Source organism: Panthera leo, chromosome D3 (genome assembly GCF_018350215.1).
Source record: "Panthera leo isolate Ple1 chromosome D3, P.leo_Ple1_pat1.1, whole genome shotgun sequence".
Classification (NCBI taxonomy): domain Eukaryota; kingdom Metazoa; phylum Chordata; class Mammalia; order Carnivora; family Felidae; genus Panthera; species Panthera leo.
Genome location: NC_056690.1, coordinates 15,560,260 through 15,579,297, shown reverse-complemented (window position 1 = coordinate 15,579,297; position 19,038 = coordinate 15,560,260). Strand labels below are relative to the sequence as shown.

At 45.3% G+C, this 19,038-nt stretch overlaps 1 protein-coding gene across 2 annotated transcripts in view; it reads right to left on the bottom strand.

The window, feature by feature from the left end:
- CCDC60 (coiled-coil domain containing 60) overlaps positions 1-19,038 on the bottom strand; it is a 162,122-nt gene that overhangs the window by 128,312 nt on the left and 14,772 nt on the right. The gene's annotated exons all lie outside the window — the stretch shown is intronic.

Here is a 19,038-nt window from a genome sequence, read left to right as displayed (position 1 = left end):
GGTTTTTTGTTTTTTGTTTTTTTTTTTGTTCTCCTCTTCAATGTCAGAATTGGCCCCTGTCTGATATGACGTCACCAGGCTGAGCTGCGGGTCTCCAGGATGAGTGGAGAACCTCTGGATGAAGCTGGGCAACTGATGACCGTGCTCCCTTGATCCCAGAACTGCCAGAATGTGTTGGCTCTGGCTGAGCGTCAGCCGTTACCGAAATCTTAGATTAGCGGCTTGCCAGCACGTACAGAGGGAGGATTCCATCGGTGGGTCTGGCTCTCTGCACACATCCGGCAGGCCTGCTCTCTGTGTCGTGACAGTCCCGTGTCAGCGTATAGGGCTTTCCCTGTGATGTTATCCGGGCTTGTGCCTTGGGGAGTTTGGCAAAAGAAAGCAATTTCAGCAACGCACTTGCTACTTGTTGGAAGGGGGATCAAATTTCAGTCGTGTCCTGGGAGGTAGATGTGATAGTTGACAGGCCTGGGTTCAAATGCCATCTGTGACACTCATTATGACCAGTTACAACCTGAGCCTCAGTTTGTGCATCAGTAAAATGGGATCAATAACACCATCCCTCCCAGGGCTGTCGTAAAGATTAATTGAGGTACTTAGCACTGTGCCTGGCATACAGTTAGCACTGCTTCATACTTCCTGGCAAAGCATTTAAGAGCCCGTGTTCACAGAGTTACATGTGGTGCAGGAGAAAACGGTTAGAGGTAAAATGGAAAGACTGTGGAACCATGTGGTCCTGGCTGTGATTTCAAGTTTGCTCTACTTCCAGTTGTGCATGAGAGCGGGGGGACTGTGGAAGGAATCACTGAACAGTTAACAACACCTACTTCTGGGTTCAGCGGTGCTTTCGGCCTTATTTGTGACATTGTAATTGTTTGCAAGGCTAATGTATTTATGCTATCACTTGTGCGTGTAAACACTGAGAATAAAAAACTAGAATTGGTTATTTGAGTTTCCCAGATTTTTGTGGGGCTTTATGACAGTTGAGAAATACTTCCTATTCTACTTCTCTGTCTCTGGTGACTTGGTTTGGAACAGAAAGGGTATAGAGTCCCCATCCACACGGTCTCTTAGCGGCCTGCAAATACTCTCCCACCCAGACCAGGGCAAGGTCTTTCTCCAGCCCAGAGTCCTTGCAGGCACAGAACACCCCCCTATATTCTGACATGGGGGAACTGACCTCCACTCCCAGTTACTGACACCCCATCACCTACAGTGTGGCCCCAGTGTGGGGAATACATAGGACAAACGGCTTAAAGGATAGGAACCTATGTGAGGATGGAGAATGGGCAGAACAAAGCCAACATCCTGAGATGCCCTTGCCTTCGCTTAGGTCAACCCCCCTGAGTCATTTAAAACCAAAGCATTGGAGCTGAGGACACTCACTCCCTGCACAGCCTCGGCCAGTAACGGAGCACCGTGAGCACCCTAGGGCTTGGCCATTTCTGCCCAACACGGCTCCTCCAGTAGGCAGTCTTTGTTCTGGAACTCTCCATGAGGCTGGCCAAGACTTTCTCGGAGCTGGACGGCAGTCTGATGCTCTTCCTACTCAACACCTCTTCCTATCTTCTCTTCTTTCCCCGCCGTGGGACTTCATCCCAATCTGAATGCTTTGCCTGCTGCGTCCTGTTCCCTCTCCTCCTCTTCTGACTTTCACACGCGTCACCCCCAACATATCTCCTGCGCTTCTAACTCTGTCTCGGTACTTGCTTTTCCAAAGGACCCGCACTGACACGAGTGCCGATGTTCCTGTGGCCGCCTCGAGCCCGCGTCTTCCTTACGGTTAATTGGACACCTGCAGGCATTTGCGGAAAGGCGGCACAGGAGGAAGCAAGGCGGTGGAGGAAGAGTCTTGCGGTGCAAGGAGGTTTGGAAAACCCCCATCAGCCACTCAGAGAGGGAGTTCTCCACTGCAAGGACCGAGGGAGCTGAGCTTCACTGGGGGAGGCAGCAAGCGGGTTTTCTCTGAAGGTGGCCACGCTTTCTGAGTTATTAATGAAGTACAGAGAGGAAACGTGTCCAACACACGAATCTGCGCGGGAGAGTGGGTGTGCAACACAGTCCCACTCCCTGGTGTAATGTGACCTTTCCGTCTGATTACCAGTCTGCTCTTTTCGCCAAAGGAAAGCCAGAAGAAGAGGTATTTTTAGGAGACAATAGTCAAGTTAATTAGGCGGCTCTACATTTGTCAGACTTTACATTAAGAGCTCCGGAGGAAGGGGGTGGCCGTCCTCTGCGGGAAGGTGCTGTGGACTTGATTCACTTTGGAAACGGGCTCCGGGGCCCTTCGGGGTAGCCTCCCGCATTACATTTCACGTGCACCAGAAATACATGAAATTTTAATGACATCGGAGCCACCTCCCCCTCCACAGCTCCAGGCTGTCCATCTTGCTGCAAACCATCACTGTTGTGTGCAGGGAGCCACTGGGGGTGAGGAAGGGCACTGTTCCCCCCAGCTCCCTGACCCGACGCCCCATTAGGGACTGACCCAATCAAACGCAGCCTTCGGTGAGTTACCCACAGAGAGCTAGTCCGCAGCCTTATGCACACATTCCGTCTGTCTACACCAGCACAGCCTGCGATGTGGCCCAGGAAAGGCAGCCAAGGGAGTCTTTCCAGGGAAATTATTGGAAGTCAGGTGGGGACAAAAAAAAATGCTCTGCTAGCTTGTGCAGGTGACTTGGTGTGAACTGACCATGCGTGTCTCCTTCCCAACTTGGCCTTGGTGGCTTGGAATCAGCCACAGTGGGGGTATTTACACCACAGAAATAGGCAAACACTACAAACTAGGGTCTTTTGTCTTCTATTTATTTTTTGTTTTTCCTGGAGACTGGCTATTAAACATTTACCAGCACATACGTCACTGGGGCAAAAATTTTCTGTCTGTATAGACCCATTCCTGGGAGACATTTTCCCCAAATCCCATCATGCCTTTATAGCATTTCTTGTCACACTCTTTCTTTACCAGTTGTAATGATCTGTGTGTTCACTGTTTCTATAATGTTTCCTTTCCTGGTTCTACCACTTGCTACCTCTGAAGTGGGGCTAGTTAACCTCTCTGTGCCTGTTTTCTCATCTCTAATATGGGGGTAATAATAGCATCAAAGCTTACTCTGAGAAGGGACGTAATACATACATTCAGCATTTTTGAAGTGTTTATTTTTGAGAGAGAAAGAGAAAGAGTGTGAGAGGGGTGAGGGGCAGAGACACAGGGAGACACAGAATCTGAAGCAGGCTCCAGGCTCTGAGCTGTCAACACAGAGCCCGACACGGGGCTCGAACTCATGAACCGTGAGATCATGACTTGAGCTGAAGTCAGACGCTTAACCGACTGAGCCACCCAGGTGGCTTTAGTTTTAGTATATCTAATCCTTACAATAACCCAGTGGCATAGGTATTGTTATCCACACAAGCAAGAGGAAGGCCCCGAGATGTCAAGTAACCGGATGAAAGTCTCCCAGCCAGTTAAGTGGCAGAGGTGGGATTGGAACCCAGGGCTTTTGGAATCCCAAAACCTGTGTGTCCAGCCACCACACTGAACCCCCTCCACAGCATATGCCTTCTCCTTTGGGCAAGCTGGCTTCCCACCATGCAGCCTTGGGCAAGCCTTGCTGTTTTGCCAAGAGCAGAAAAAGAAAAAGATGAAGTTCTCGTTTCCTTCAAAGAAACCTTTCTCGCCTCCAAGAGAGAGGGGAAAGGAATTGGTTTATGTTCATTTGGAATTCGGAGTTCATTATCCACGCACTTAAAGCCTGTCGAGATGACAAATGAAATGTGAAAAATGTAGTCAATCACCCACATGCTTGGTCTCTGCGATGTCAGAACTGGTATACTTCAGAAACATGTGGATGGCTGGAAGAGGGGCCAAGCCAAGCTACTCTTAATGAGAACTTGGGGGAAATGAATGCGGACCCTCCTCCGTTTTACAGGTGAGGGGACCCCCCCCCCAGAGGGGAAACACCTTGCCTGAGGTAACACCGGGTTGGTGGGGAACAGGGGTATGAACTCTAACCAGCGTGGTGTCAAACCCATCACACTGTTCTGGGTTGGATGGCATTGTTTGACACGGGGCCAGCCAGGCACACAGTCTGACATGACTAGGCGTGTAGTAAGTGGTGTGGGAATGAACATGTCGAGAAAGTGCCTTAACTTGGATAAGCAGGGCTGGTCTGATGAAGAGCCCCATCTCAAGTGAGGGAACTGAGGCTCAGAGAGTTTGAGTAACTTGCTTAGGGTCACAAAGCTGCCGGTGGTGTAGAATGGGATTGGTTGCCCAGCCTTCCCTTAGGTCAGTCTGCCCCAACCACCTATGCTTGTGCACCAGAATAAGACCATGATTGTTTCCCCAGCGCGTATTATGCGCGAGGCATTCCGTGACCGAAAAAGAATTGGAAGATTCCCATTTAGCATCGGCGAGTTAATATTGCTCTAGGATTGGGACCTGACCTGCATAGCAGGACATTTCTGCATCTTAAACCTGACCTTTCCCCCTCTGCCTGATCCCGTGTTTTCCATAATCCAGACTTCCACCTATAATCATCATAATCTATTGTATAATTTTGTATAATCATCATCATCTGTTGTGGTATCCATATAGATACTTACGTGTTTTTTTTTATTAACCTTAAGTATCTATTTCGTTTCCTTCTCAGCAATAATATCCATGACTTTATGCCTTTCAAGTGCTTATTAAATTTTTTTCTGATGCACCATCCAAATTAACACATGATTATTGAGATTAAAAGTGGCTGCATACATAAAATCGTCCTGCTTACCACTGGTGGCTTGTACAGCGACCCCTGGGCAGCAGGGCCTGGGTGTTGTGTGAAATCTATGTTATGCCTCCTGACAAGGTGGCCTGCCCTTGGGCAGCACCGAGATGGTTCTGAGCATGGAGATTCTTTGGTGGGTGCTGAAGACTGAAGAACTTTCAAGAAGGTTAGGAGCAAGGCACTGCTTGACTTCCATGGTGTGGGGGGTTCTTCCTGTGTCATTCAGACCTCTAAGATTTTGCCAGATGATGGTTTTGGCCTTAATCTTGCTACCCTGGCACCCCAGAGTCCATGGCTAGGTGAGGATGGCTCTCAGCTACCATGCTTCTTTTTTTTTTAGTTTTTTTTTATGTTCTTTATTTATTTTTGAGAGAGAGAGAGAGAGTGCAAGCAGGGGAAGGGCAGAGAGAGAGAGAGACAGAGACAGAGAGAGGGAGACACAGAATCGGAAGCAGGCTCTAGGTTCTGAGCTGTCAGCACAGAGCCCGACGAGGGGTTGGAACTCAGGAACCGTGAGATCGTGACCTGAGTCAGAGTTGGACGCTTAATCAACTGAGCCGCCCAGGTGCCCCTCAGCTACCATGCTTTTTACGCATCAACTCTAAAGCTCACAATCCCTTGAAAGATTCATATTATATATACCCCAACTTTCCAGACTCGGAGAGGCAATGTGGCACAGCTACTAAGCCGAAGAGCCCAGCTTCAAGCCTAGCTTCACCTAACTTCAAAACCCAGACTCTTAAATATTATGCTCAGCCGTCATACTGGACTGTGTCTTGATATCATCTCCCACCTGAGATGGGCAGGTTTGGGAGGGTCTTTGGGTGGGATCATCGCCACAGGAAACCAGCAGAAGTGCCTGTCAATAGTGGATGTAGTGGATGGTACCTCCAACAGAGAGAGAGGCACGGGGGTTCCCACCCAGGCTCTGCAGGAGGGAGAGAGAGAATTGCAAGGCAGTGTTTTTCTTGAGGTCTAGAAGCGAGCCTATTCCCAAAGAAATGAACAACCTTTGGGGTAAGAGAGTGCAGCTGCTTGGAGAAACGAGTGGATGGTGGGGTTTATTGTAGAAAAATCTAAATAGCGGCTTGGGGCAGCTTCTGAGATTCTGACAGTGGGAAGACTGAGGCTCCGACGAGAAGTGTCTAGACTAAGGTTTTACAGCATACAAGTGAGGATCTGGGATTCTAACCCAGTTCTGACTATAAAGACAGTTGTTGTTCCTGACACATCAGCCACCGAGTCCTTCATTCATTCCACAACTATTTATTAAGCCATTGCTCTGTCTAGGCCTTGCAAATAGGTTGGGAACTATGAGATTTGGGCGCTGGAGACAAATCCCTGGAATTTTCTGGATTTAAGCCTCTCCCCACCCTACCCTCCACTCACTGTGTCCCCACCGGATGCAGGCATCACTTGGGGGTCCTGCATTGTTTTATTAATCATCTCAATTATCTATTTGCTGATGTAGCACAACTTCACGATCTTGCTCTCTCATAGAAGGAATCAATTCCCCAGCGGTGGTTACTTAATGAAGAAATAGGAGGATGTTTCAAGATACGGAATCAGGTAGGGAGGGCGAAAGCACCCAACAATAGCCGAGGCATCTGGGTTCTAAGGCTCAAGCTGATTAGACACCTGCTCACATATTCTAAACCTAACAGTTGGAGCACAAGTGTTTTTGACGAATGCCCCTGCCACTTCTAGGCCTACATTGTTATCACTGAGCATATGCCTTTCAGCCTTTGAGTCCTAGGCTGGCAGGGGGATGGCGTGGGCGGGGGGATGTCAGAGACGAAGCCGAGATGGACAAGAAGGAACATCCTCAATGCTCCATCCATGTGACCCCTTCAAATAGATTTCAGACCCTGAAGTACAGGTTTAAAGAGCTGTGTTGAAGAGTCTTCTCTCAGCCATGCAACTGTGATGTGTGTTTGGGATTGTCGCCTTGTAAATGAGGTACAAGGTGTCACCTTTGAGAAGTAATTCTCTTCTCAGCCCAACATGATGTCCTGGATCCGTGCCCAAGCCTAAGTGAGCACGGCAATTCATTATTATGACAACTTAAGCCACAGTCCCAGACGTGGACAGCACCACGGAGCTAGCCAACTGCCTGACATTTGGTGACTTTGCCAAGAACTTAACAACAATGCGTGATTGTATTTGATATGCTTTTGTTAATTCATTATGGATGCTGTGGGTTGGAGAGAAACTGAACCCATTAAAAATGGGTTGTGTTGTTTGGAATTGTCTCGAGTGCAGGGATGGGGCTGCGACTAAGTCAGATTTGGGACAGGTTGGGACAGGTTGAGTGACCACTGTTTCTGACACAGTCCCAAGGCAGGGTCTGGCCAGGACTTCCCTAGTGTTTGATAGAGAGATGTGTGTCCTCGTGTGCAAGCCTAGTTACTCGTTTGTATTTCCTACCTAGTCCTTGAGGGCATTTAAATTTGAAATTCTTGCTTGTAAGAAGTAGATTAAGAGACAAAAGTGAAAAAATTAAAAACAAAAAAAAGGGGGGCTCTGTGCTGACAGCTAGGAGCCTGCTTTAGATTCTGTGTCTCTTCCTCTCTCTGCCCCTCCCCCACTCATATTCTCTCTCTCTCTCTCTCTCTCTCTCTCTCTCTCAAAAATAAACATTAAAATTTTTTTTTATTTTTTATTTTTATTTTTTAATTTTTTTTAATGTTTATTTATTTTTGAGACAGAGAGAGACAGAGCATGAATGGGGGAGGGGCAGAGAGAGAGGGAGACACAGAACCGGAAGCAGGCTCCAGGCTCTGAGCCATCAGCCCAAAGCCCAACGCAGGGCTCGAACTCACGGACCACGAGATCGTGACCTGAGCTGAAGTTGGACGCTTAAGCGACTGAGCCACCCAGGCGCCCCCCAAAGTTTTTTTTTTAAAAGAAAGAAACAAATGTGGGTAATGAGGCACTTACTGATTCCTTTGGCAGGGCTCTGGACCCCCATTTGATCACATTCATTCATTTCCCAATCACCAACTGGCAGCGACTCTATGCTGGGCCCTGTGCTAGGTGCCAGGGCCGTGGCGGACGATGGTAATTAACACTAGGTGGCGATTACTTAACTTGCCAGATGCTGTTTCAATGCGTGACCTATTTGTCCTCATAACAAACCCTCAAGGTATTACTGTTGTCCTCATTTTATGGATGGGGACGCTAAGGCTCAGAGAGGTGAAGTGACTTGCCCCTGGTTGCACAGCCAAGAAAGCCATATTCTTAACCACCACACGTCACTGTTTCTCAGGCAAGAATGATTCCTAGGGACCTTACGCTAGCTTTCAATAACTTGTTTGGCTTTGAACTCCCGCCGCTCTCTGAATCTCACCTGCTCTGCAGATTCGAGAAACGCAATGTGATACAAGTGTTCTTTAACCTGGTGAAACTGGAAATGTAATTTGTCAGGCCTCCGCTTGCAATTTTCACCCCTTTCTGGACTTCAGGAAAGACGGGTCGGAGATAAGCCTCGGAGTTTTGTGCACCGTAAATCTTTCTAAAACTACACTGCAAGCGTCTTCCTCTCCAAATATAGTGACTTCACCAGCCTCCATTCTGCGTCCGTTCCCCCAAGCAGAGGTGAGGAAGGCCCCAAATAAGGGCACGCCGCGGTCTCATTTTCATGTCCTTGTACAAACCTGCCCGCCTGGTTTTTATCCCTCACGTCCCTCGTTCTGCAGCTGCCAGTTGGGGTTCCTCCTCCGTCGCCCAAGAGAACAGGCTTTGTCTTTCCTCCTCTCTTCTTCCTCCTCCAGAGGTATTAATTAGCAAAAAGCAAGAAAGAAGAAGAAAGAGGAAAAGGAACAGGCTGACACCAGTGGAGGAGGAGAAATAATTAGCACCTATTAAATTTGGGGTATTAAAAATAAAATGGCGAGTAAGTGGAGGGTAGCCTGAACCCAGGAGCCGTGTGCAACCCTGGCCGAGTTAATTAAGCTCAGGGAGTCTCCATGGAAACCCAAGTTGGGCACATTTATGAACCTGCGTTAATTATATGGAAATCTCCACGCTGGAAAACCAGCGCTCCAAAAGGGCAGGAGGAGATGGGCTCCCGACGCCCTGATGCATTCCTGTAAGTCACGGCTTCCGGGGCTGCTAATGACAAACTGAGTTTCCTGCGGTTTCTCTCGTGGTTGCAAACTTTAAGCTCAGAAGTCTCTAGTTCTTCTTTGGTTGGCAAGGACTCATGCTCTGTGCCCCACCCCTGGCCACCCCAGTCCTCTCCTGCACTGCCCCTGGACCTCCTCATGATCCAGCAGCCAAAGGGTTAAGGAGTCTGGAGGCCTTGCTGTGCCGATTGCTAAACATTTTTGTATCATTGACCACCGTCCTCAGCTGTTACTAGACAGGAAAAGGGAGGCCCAGGCAGCTAGCTGAGGCTGCACGGCTACACGGTGGTAGGTAGGTCTGGTATCTGACCCCAGGCTCCAGAGCTCCCCCTTCCTCCTCTTCTTCCTCCCCTTCTTTCTCCTCCTCTTCCCTCATTTCTTCTCTGTCAACAGCTTTATTGGGATGTAATTCACATACCACCCAGTTCACCCGTTTAAAGTGCACATTCTCATGGTGGTTTTAGTACATGTACTGATCTGTGCAACGGACACCACGGTCAAGGTTAGAACATTTTCATCAGCTCGGAAAGAAACTCTTTAGGTATCGCTCCATTATCCTACCGATCTCCCCAACCCCTGGAAACCAGGAACCTATTTTCTGTCTCTAGAGATTTTCCTTTCCTGGAATTTCATATGAATGGATCACATGCTATGAGTACTTTTGGGTCTGGCTTTTGCAAGGCTCATCCATATTGTTGCATGGATCGGTACATCATTCCCTTTTTGTGGTCAAGTAATATTCCACTGTGTGCATATGCCCCATCTTGTTTGTCCCCCTGTCAGCTGATGGGCATTTGAGCAGAGCTCACATGTTGAACCGTACATCACATAAGCTTCGTGAAGGTCACGGTGAAGGGCACACCTGGGACTCAGATCTGGGTCTGCCTCCTGAGCTCCTGCACACAGACATTAACATTAACATGGAGTGCTCGTTCCATATTAGTAAGGAAAGGTGCGAAGCTCCCATCTGTCAAATGTGGAGTTCAGCGGGGAATCCAGGATGCAGGATTATCATGTGGGGAAAGAAAGCCATGAGTGTTCCACAGAGGAATGAAGGGAAAGCTTGACAGCTCTTTCTGCAGAGGTAAAAGGCTGTTATGTGAAGGATGAGGGATGGAATTAATTCAGAGGGTGGGACCGTGGACCTATGTGGCCTCAGAGAAGCCACTTAACCTTTCTGTTCTTCAGTTTCCTCTTCTGTAAAATAGATGATAACAGTATCTACCCTTTAGGGTGTATGGAAGCTAAATTAGTTCATCTTGGGGCGCCTGGGTGGCTCAGTTGATTAAGTGTCTGACTCCTGATTTTTGGCTCAGGTCATGATCTCACCATCTTGAGACTGAGCCCCATGTTGGGCTCTGTGCCTACAGTGTGGAGCCTGCTTGGGATTCTCTCTCTGCCTGTCTCTCTGCCCTTCCCCCACTTGCTTGCTCTCTCTCAAAATAAATAAATTTTAAAAATTAGTTACTCTTTGTGAAAGTAGTTAGAACAGTGCCTGGCACATGACACACACAATAGAAGTGTTTGCCATCACTTCTATTATTACCTACGAGACACCTTCTGGGGTGGCCCCCCTTGATCCTACAGGGATCCTGTGGGTGCCTGAAGGCTGGATTTCTTGTGAGAAACAAACATGATGCCCACTGGCCTTGCTGTGGGCCTCAGTTTTCCTATCCATCAAACTAGGAGAATGGGCACATGCATTCTGGGAATGTTACAATTCTCTCTGACTGCTTGGATTTCCTCTTGGAGCATCACCCTTCCCCTCCATCCCCAGAGCACAATTTCTCTGTCTCCATGGGAGTGGGGTTTCTCAGGCCTTCCAGCAGGGAGTGTCTGTCATCTTGTGTCCCACCTGTGCTCTCTCTCCTCTATGAGGTGTGGATCCTGGATAAAGCAAAGGTTTAAAATCAAGGGCTTTGGTGAAAAGCAGAAAGGGCTTCTGGTTTCATACTCTGGACCAAGTCATTAAATGTCTATGTCCTCAGTTTTCTTTCCTCTAAAATGGGGATAATAGGATCACATCCCTTCTATGTTTGTTTGGGGATGAAATGAATGAGTTCATGCAAAACACCTCAATGCAGTTTGCATATAGCAGGTAAACTCTCAGTGTGTCTTAGCCACTTCTATTACTGGGGGGCTGGGATGCCAGGTGGGAGGCACGGTTCGTTAAAAATATTTTTTCTTTAAGTTTATTCATTTTTGAGAGACAGAGACAGAGCATGAGTGGGGAAGGGGCAGAAAGAGAAGGAGACACAGAATCTGAAGCAGGCTCCAGGCTCCAAGCTGTCAGCACAGAGCTCGACGCGGGGCTCAAACTAGTGGATCAGTGATCATGCCCTGAGCTGAAGTCGGACGCTCAAACCACTGAGCCACCCAGGCACCCTGAGGCATGGTTCTTTTAAACACTGCAGTGTCGGCCCCAATGCCCTTCCCTTATTAAGCAGGCTGCAATTTGTGAATTTACTGGAGAGAGACCGTCTCTGATCTCCATCGGCTGTTAGGCCCCCGCCTGTCTGTTTCCCAAGAAAGTCAGCCTCTGCTAGTATTCTAATCACATCTCCCAGTTAATACCACATATTTCTATGTGAAAAGGGGACAAATTACATGCAGGCAACACCAAAAATGAAAGCTCCCAGTGACACTTTCATTGTCCAGGCAGCGTTCTCTGCTCACTGCTTCTAAGAATATAAATTAATTGTCAATACCATTTTATTCCACTTTGGTTAACTGATAGATTTCTCTGCCCTTTAGTTTGTAAACACCTCTTGGTGTTTCTCTGATCCCACTTTTTTCTAGCTCTTTCCTCTGACCCAACACACACACACACACACACACACACACACACACATGCACCATCACCACCACCAAAGTCTACACTTATATAATGCGACATTGTGGGGCAGAATGGATAGGATTTGATAAATATGGCAGTGATGTTTGTTTTTAAGCAATTAAGTAAATACAAATGAGGAAATACAAACAATATGCTAAAGATTTTTTTCTTAGACATTTATTTACTTAATAAATATGTATATATTTTTTAGTGTCCATGGGTCTTTCTCTAATCTACTCCTGTCTCTCCATCTTCCCTGCACTCAGTCTAACCAGGGTTGATCTCAGGTCAGGAGGGAAGCATGAGCGTTGGAGCCAGACGGAGCTGGATTTGAATCCTGGTTTACCACTGACTTGTCATCTGGGACAAGTTATCTCATTTCCCTGAATCTCAGTCTCCTCGTTGGTAAAATGGCACTCAGATACTTCCCACAGTTGTTCCGGAGATTAAATGAAATAATATATTTTTTTAAATGTCTATCGCAGTGCCTCTGTCACTGTGTAGATTTCAGTGATGCACCACTAATTGCGTTGGCCTTCTGTGTACACTGAGTGTTCTTTTACACCCCAGACCCTGCCTCAAAGTTCACTGTGTTCCCCCTCCACCCCCACCATCCTTGATTCTCATCTCAAATGTTTCTCCAGGGAGGTTTTCCTGAAGTCCTGGACTAAACTAGGTGTTCTTGACGTTTGCTCTGTGGCAGCCTACTTTTGCCTTTCTGCAACACTCATCATGCTTGAGATCACTCGCCCCACCCAGATCTGTCCTCTAGGCTGAAGCTTACACAAGGGCCAGGACTCTGCTCTGTTCACCAGGATGGGCGTCAGTTACGAGATGCACTAGCAAATTACTCATACCATTGCAGATTTCAAAAAGGAAGAAAAACCGGAACCAACTCAGATGTCCATCAACAAGAGAGTGGATACACTTTGATACTTTCATACAATGGAATACAATTCAACAATGACAAGGGGAAAACTACTGGTATATCCAACAACATGGCTGAGTGTCAAAGACATGTTGACTAAAGAAAAGCTAGAGATAGAAGACTATGTATTTTATGATTAAATTCATAGGGAAATTGAGAGCAGGCAAAAGTCATCTACAGTGATAAGGTATATCAGTGGCTGCCTGGGACTGAGGTGGGAGGAAGGGCTTGAGTCCAGTGTGGCAGGAGGGACTTTTCCCAGATGATAGAACTGCTCTCTGTTTGAACTGGGGTGGTGGGTGGTCATGTGGTTGCCTACGTTTGTCAAATCTCGTTGAACTGTAGACTTAAAATGTTTGCATTTTATTGTACGTTCATTATACTCCGACAAGTTGATTAAGAAATAAATGAAGCAAAAAACGCAAAGGGAAAAATGGAAGGAAAGAAAAAATGGACAAACAAAAAAACGAGTGAAGGAAGGAAAAAGGGCAGCAAGCTTGAATTTTCCCCAGTAAGAGGTTGACTTCAGTTTCTGAGCTGATGCGCCAGTTAGTGGAAACTGATTGTTCTCACTGCAACAAGAAGATAAAAGGATAAATGACAAAAATAATATTTTCAAAGACCCTGAAAAGCTGTGGAAATGAAAGAAGAGGAGATGGACTAAAATTCCAGAGAGGGAAGCCTTCTTTCTAGAAATTATAAAAGCGATCAGACAATGGAATGACATCGTTAGGGCCCTAAAAAGCAAAAACAAAAATCCTTCCCACCTCTAGTTCTGTAGCCAATAAAAATATCCTTCAAAAATGACAGCAAAATAATGGCTTTACAAACACACAAAAGCTGAGGGAATTTGTCACCAGCAATCCTGCACCACAAGAAATACTAAAGCAAGTCTCTAGGCTGGAGGAAATTGACCTCAGATGGAAATAAGGATCCACAGGAAATAATAGAGACCAGAAAGAGTAGATGCATGTTCACATTGGTAGAAGATGGACTGTTTAAAGCAATATTAATAACTATGTCTTGTGGCTTTATATAAATATAGAAAAAAGCAACCATTATAATACAAAAACGTTGATAAATTAGACTTCATTAAGAATGCTTGCTCATAGTGGGTAGGCACCGTTAAAAACATAAGAAGAGCCTATGGAGATTTATACATACATGTGGCAGAAGACTCATATCCAGGATATATAAAGAATTCCTACAAATCAATAATAAAAAGACAAATAACCCATTGAAAAAAAAAAAGAGAGAGAAAACTCAGGTAGTTTACAAAAGAAGAATCCAAATGGCCAGTCAACACATAAGAAAAGATGGTCAACATCATTACTCATCAGGGAAATGTAAACTGAAGACATAGTCAGCTCTCACTACCCATCTACCAGAAAGGCTAAAATTAAAAAGGCTGTTTCGATGAGGATGTGGAGGACCTGGAACTCTCCTACATGGCTGACACTTGGAATGTTGGTGATTTCTGATAAAACTAAGTATACCCCTATTCTGTGACCCAGCAATGCCTGCAAGAATTTGGAAACATTAATATATGGTTTTATTATATGGAACATATAATATATGTTCACATGAAAGATGTAAAGGAATGTCCAAGCAGGTTTATTCATAATAGCCCCAAACTGGAACCACCCTATATGTCCATCAATGGTACAGCATTTAAATAAGTTATAGTGTACGCAAACAATGAAACACTACCCACCAATAAAAAAAAGAATGAACCACTGATAAATTTCACAGGTGTAATGGTAGCAAAAGCAGTCAGAAGTAAGAGAGAACATGCCCTATGGTTTCATGATATGATGTCCAAGAATGGGCAAAACCAATCTCTGGTGAAAGAAGTTAGGAGAGCCGTTGCTTCTGAGTGAGGGCAGCATTGATAAGGAAGAGACTTGAGGGAATCTTCTGGGATGATGGGCACATTTCCTATCTTGATTGAGGTGGTGGTTACACAGGCATATAGATAGGTAAAATTTAACTGAGCTGCAATTTAAGATTTGAACAGTTTACTGCATGTAATTTATACCTCAACAAATAAAATAAAATACCCCCCCACTTTTACCCTTCTCATATATTTTTTTAAGTAAGGACTTTTTTTTTAAAGTAAGCTCTACACCCAGTGTAGGGCTCGAAGAACTCACGACTCCCCCAGGATCAAGAGTAGCATTCTTTTACCAACTGAGCCAGCCAGGCACCCAACCTCCAAATCTTTATTAAATAAAGGCAAATTACACACACACACACACACACACACACACACACACACACACACGTAGATAAATATACAGACATAGATATACAGAAATTTTAACAAATACGGGATTATAATCCTGGCCACTGTTCATGTGTGTTTTCCCAGGACAATCTCCAATTATATATGTTGTCCCAGTGTAATTAATTATATCCCCTCCTTTCACCCTGATAAGTTCCAGTTTGGACAAGAAATCACATGGTCACACTCATTGAAATGTACATACAGCACTCACCTTTGCCCTCCACCAAACTATATATATACACATAATGGCCATCTTTCCATGTCTGTACATATGGATCTACTTTATTTGTTTTAGTGGCTGCATAATATTCCATAGCATGCATGTACATGACCTTATTTGACTCTCCTATCGATGCAGATTTTAGCTTGTCCTCAGTTTTAAAAATAATACTGATGCTGTTGGAGTAGACATGTTCTGTTTTTTGCCTTTTCAGCATTTGGGTTGCCTTCTTTGGATCAAAGCATCTGGATTTTCTTCTCAAGAACTTACCCTTCCCCCACTCTCAGTGCCTGAGGTTCAGGTGTCAGTGACCCCAGTTCTGTCAACTCCAGGGGTGGGCAATATCCAAGTGGATAATTCAGGGATGGGACTCTTGATGGTTCATTTTGGAAAGAGAAGCTTCTTTTTTCCTTCTGTTATTAAGCCAGAAGGATTTGAGCCTGGAGCTGCTGATGGCCATTTTGACACACAATGGAGAGCTTTTGCATTAGAATAAAATCAGCCTGGATGGAAATGAGGCCAGTGAATATATGAGGCAGATTCCTGATGACTTTGTGTGTAAGCTCCCAGATCCTGCTCAATCCCCTAAAGCCATATTCTCTAGAGTTTTCTGTAATGTGAATCTCTAATACCTCTTCACCTTCTTGTTTGCTTGTGCAAGTTTGAGGAGGTTTTTTTGTCACTGGCAACCACAATATTTCTGACAAAATATAACCATGATAAGCATCTTTTGTGTGTGTGTGTGTGTGTACGTGTGTGTATACTCAAGAACATATACATTTCTTGAACATATGCATATACCTATATTCAAGAATGTATGCATATTTTAAATATTTTTTGTATACATATTTTGATTGTATGTATATTTTTTCATTTTAAATATTCGTTGATTTATTTTTGAGAGAGAGGGTGCAAGTCAGGGAGGGACAGAAAAAGAGGGAGAGAGAGAATCCCAAAAAAGGCTCCAGGCTGACAGTATGGAGCCAGATGTGGGGCTTGATCTCACAAACCTGTGAGATCACGATCTGAGCCTAAATCAAGAGTCGGCCACTTAATCCACTGAGCTACCCAGGTGCCCCTACTTGTAGGTATTCTTGAGAACAGTACTTATAGGAACATTTTTGTGTGGTCAGTACCTAAAAGTGAAATGGCTAAATAAAGAATCTTAATGTATTTAAAACCATGCTCCAAAAATGTACAGATTGTCACTCCCGCCCTCACTGTTCGAAAGTGCCAGTTTCCCCCACACCTGGCAGTGGATCCTAGATGTATATCTTATACTTCAATAAAAGGTGGTTTTCTTTTAAAGTATTTGGGTGAGAATAAAACGATTTTGGAAAAAATTTAATAGTGGGAAAGACTTCAGAACACACAGGTGAATGCTAGAAACTCCAAAATTGGTCCTGATGCAAGATATTGCAACTGCGAGAGGCCAGTTCTTCAGGCCTTTGTTACAAACCCACGGTGAAGCATCTGATATAATTGCCATTTGCATTGCCAGGAATTTAATCTCTGGACAGACACAGGAATAAAGTGAAAAATGGACCAGAAACCAACAAAGGAGGAAACTTTGGGGAAAGTTGACCACAGTGTATGTATCTTGGGGGTGATATTGTACTGTGAAGGAAGAGAATTCTGGTCATGTTCTGCACTAGACTTTAGAGAGAGATGTTCTAAAAAATCTGATGAAAAGGTTCATAGGGACTTGTGGCCAAAGGCTCTTTTAGAAAGAAACACGGCGCTAGATGGGTGGGGGGGACTCCGGAAAATGAATTTTGAATGAAATGAAAAAGAAAGAATGAATAGGAGTGAAATGAAATGAATAAGTAAGCAAAGTTCTGATAACCAAGCAAGGGGGTAGCGTTTAAGGAAACCTAGTCTTCTATAAAGCACCAGTGAGCTAGAGAGTCAAAGAAATTTCACCAAAGATGGCAGGGAGGGCACGTTCCCGGAAGTGGACAGACTTCTAGAATATTGCCAGAAAAGCTAAAGGCCAGAATGAGTGGAAACGTAAAAATGTATATATACCAAGACCAATACATTTTAAAATAGGATTTGTATTGTTCAGAGCAAGCGGATGTACAAGGAGATAATAGGTCTTCTCCTTGGGGCAGATCTCGAAGTAATTTATTCAACAAATATTTATTGTCTTCCACGAGGCTGGCACATAACAGATGTGCTGCAAATAGTTGTTGAATGAATCGGTCAATTCAAAGAGCATTAATGGCGGTCCCTGCTTCAGTGACCCTCTCTGTTGGTGGCGACACGAGGCTCATGAGCAGATGTGAGATGGGAGCTATGACTGTGGAGTTGGGGAGGGAGGAGACAAGGGAGACAGCCAGAGGAAGCTTCCTGAAGCAAAGAAGTTCCTAATCTGTCTTTGTTTTTTGTTTTTTGTTTTTTTAATGTTTTACTTATTTTTTAAAGAGAGAGACACACACATAAGAGTGTGAGTGGGGGAGGGGCAGAGAGAGAGGGAGACACAGAATCCGAAGCAGGCTCCAGACTCTGAGCTATCAGCACAGAGCCTGATGCAGGGCTCGAACTCACGAGCTGTGAGATCATGACCTGAGCTGAAGTCGGACGCTTAACCAACTGAGCCACCCAGGCACCCCTGTCGTGTTTTAATAAGCCCTGAGTATCTGCCTGGACCCACTCAGCATTTTTATCAGCAACTAGGAAGATAATATAGATCAGACCACATCTAAGTACTACACCCACCTCTGGTCAGCCCTCTCCCAGGGAGACCAGGATACTCTGGCTACCTAATTATCAGGATCCTAAATGTAGGGACTGCCTGTATTCCCATTTTGCCAATAACAAAACTGAGGGTTGGAGCAAAAGGTGATTTGCCCAAGTCATACAGCTGGGCAGTAGCAGACTGGGGCTCATCCTACATCAGGCAGACTCCAGAGCCAGCAATGTTACAATCACATTTCTCCTGCTTTAGATAGACAACTGGATAGATGCCCTTTGAGCTTTCTCTAGGACTCTGTGGTTCTAAGTGATAGCTCCTCATCTTTAAAATTTCTCAGAACTAGGGGATCTGTTGGTCTGGATTGTTCTGCTTCCTGAACCTATAGAAGGAATTCTTTGGCTTGGGTTCTGTTGGCCTGAAATCTACCTCTGTGTGAAAACAAAGACGATGTCTGAGTGCTTGGTGACCCTGACTGAATCAGCAGCAACAGCCCGCTGGTAAATTCTCGCTTTCCACACGGCTGTACCGTTTCTGCCTTGAACCCGCTGGGCCTTTGTGTCATCTATTCATTTTTTAAAATTCATTTGGGGCCAATAATATGCTTTGTTGAGATCCAGGCTTTGTAAAATGAAGGAATTAGCTGCGATGACATCGCGTGGTCTATATTAATGAGTTATAACTGGATATCAAGTTCATTATCAAAACAAACCCCCTATTTGCCTGAAGCCCTGTGCTCTGTGTCTAGCTGGAAAGAAAGCTCCTTTTTCTTTGTTAACACAGAAAAGCCAAGCTTCAGAAAACCGTGATTTATGCTGAAAAAGCCCCACACACCCTTAACCGACACAGCATGAATTGTGGTCCTGTCATTTACAGCTGGAGACACCCTCATACTCTTCTGCTTTCGGTTTAAAACATTACCTGGGCCGCTCTGTTATCAATCTTATCCAACGATCTATTTACCTAAAGTACACAATTACAGAACAAGTTCCATTACAATCCCTGCAATCCAGGGCTGACGAAAGAACATTAACGAAACCATGAGTCGGCAGGCTTGGATGGGTTAGCAATTGGTCTGAAATGCTGCCTTCCCCTGGTGTCCAAGTGGCCAGGCTGTCTAGGGCTTTTCTCCCCCCTCCCCTCTCTTTTTAAGTTTGTGTATTTTGAGAGAGA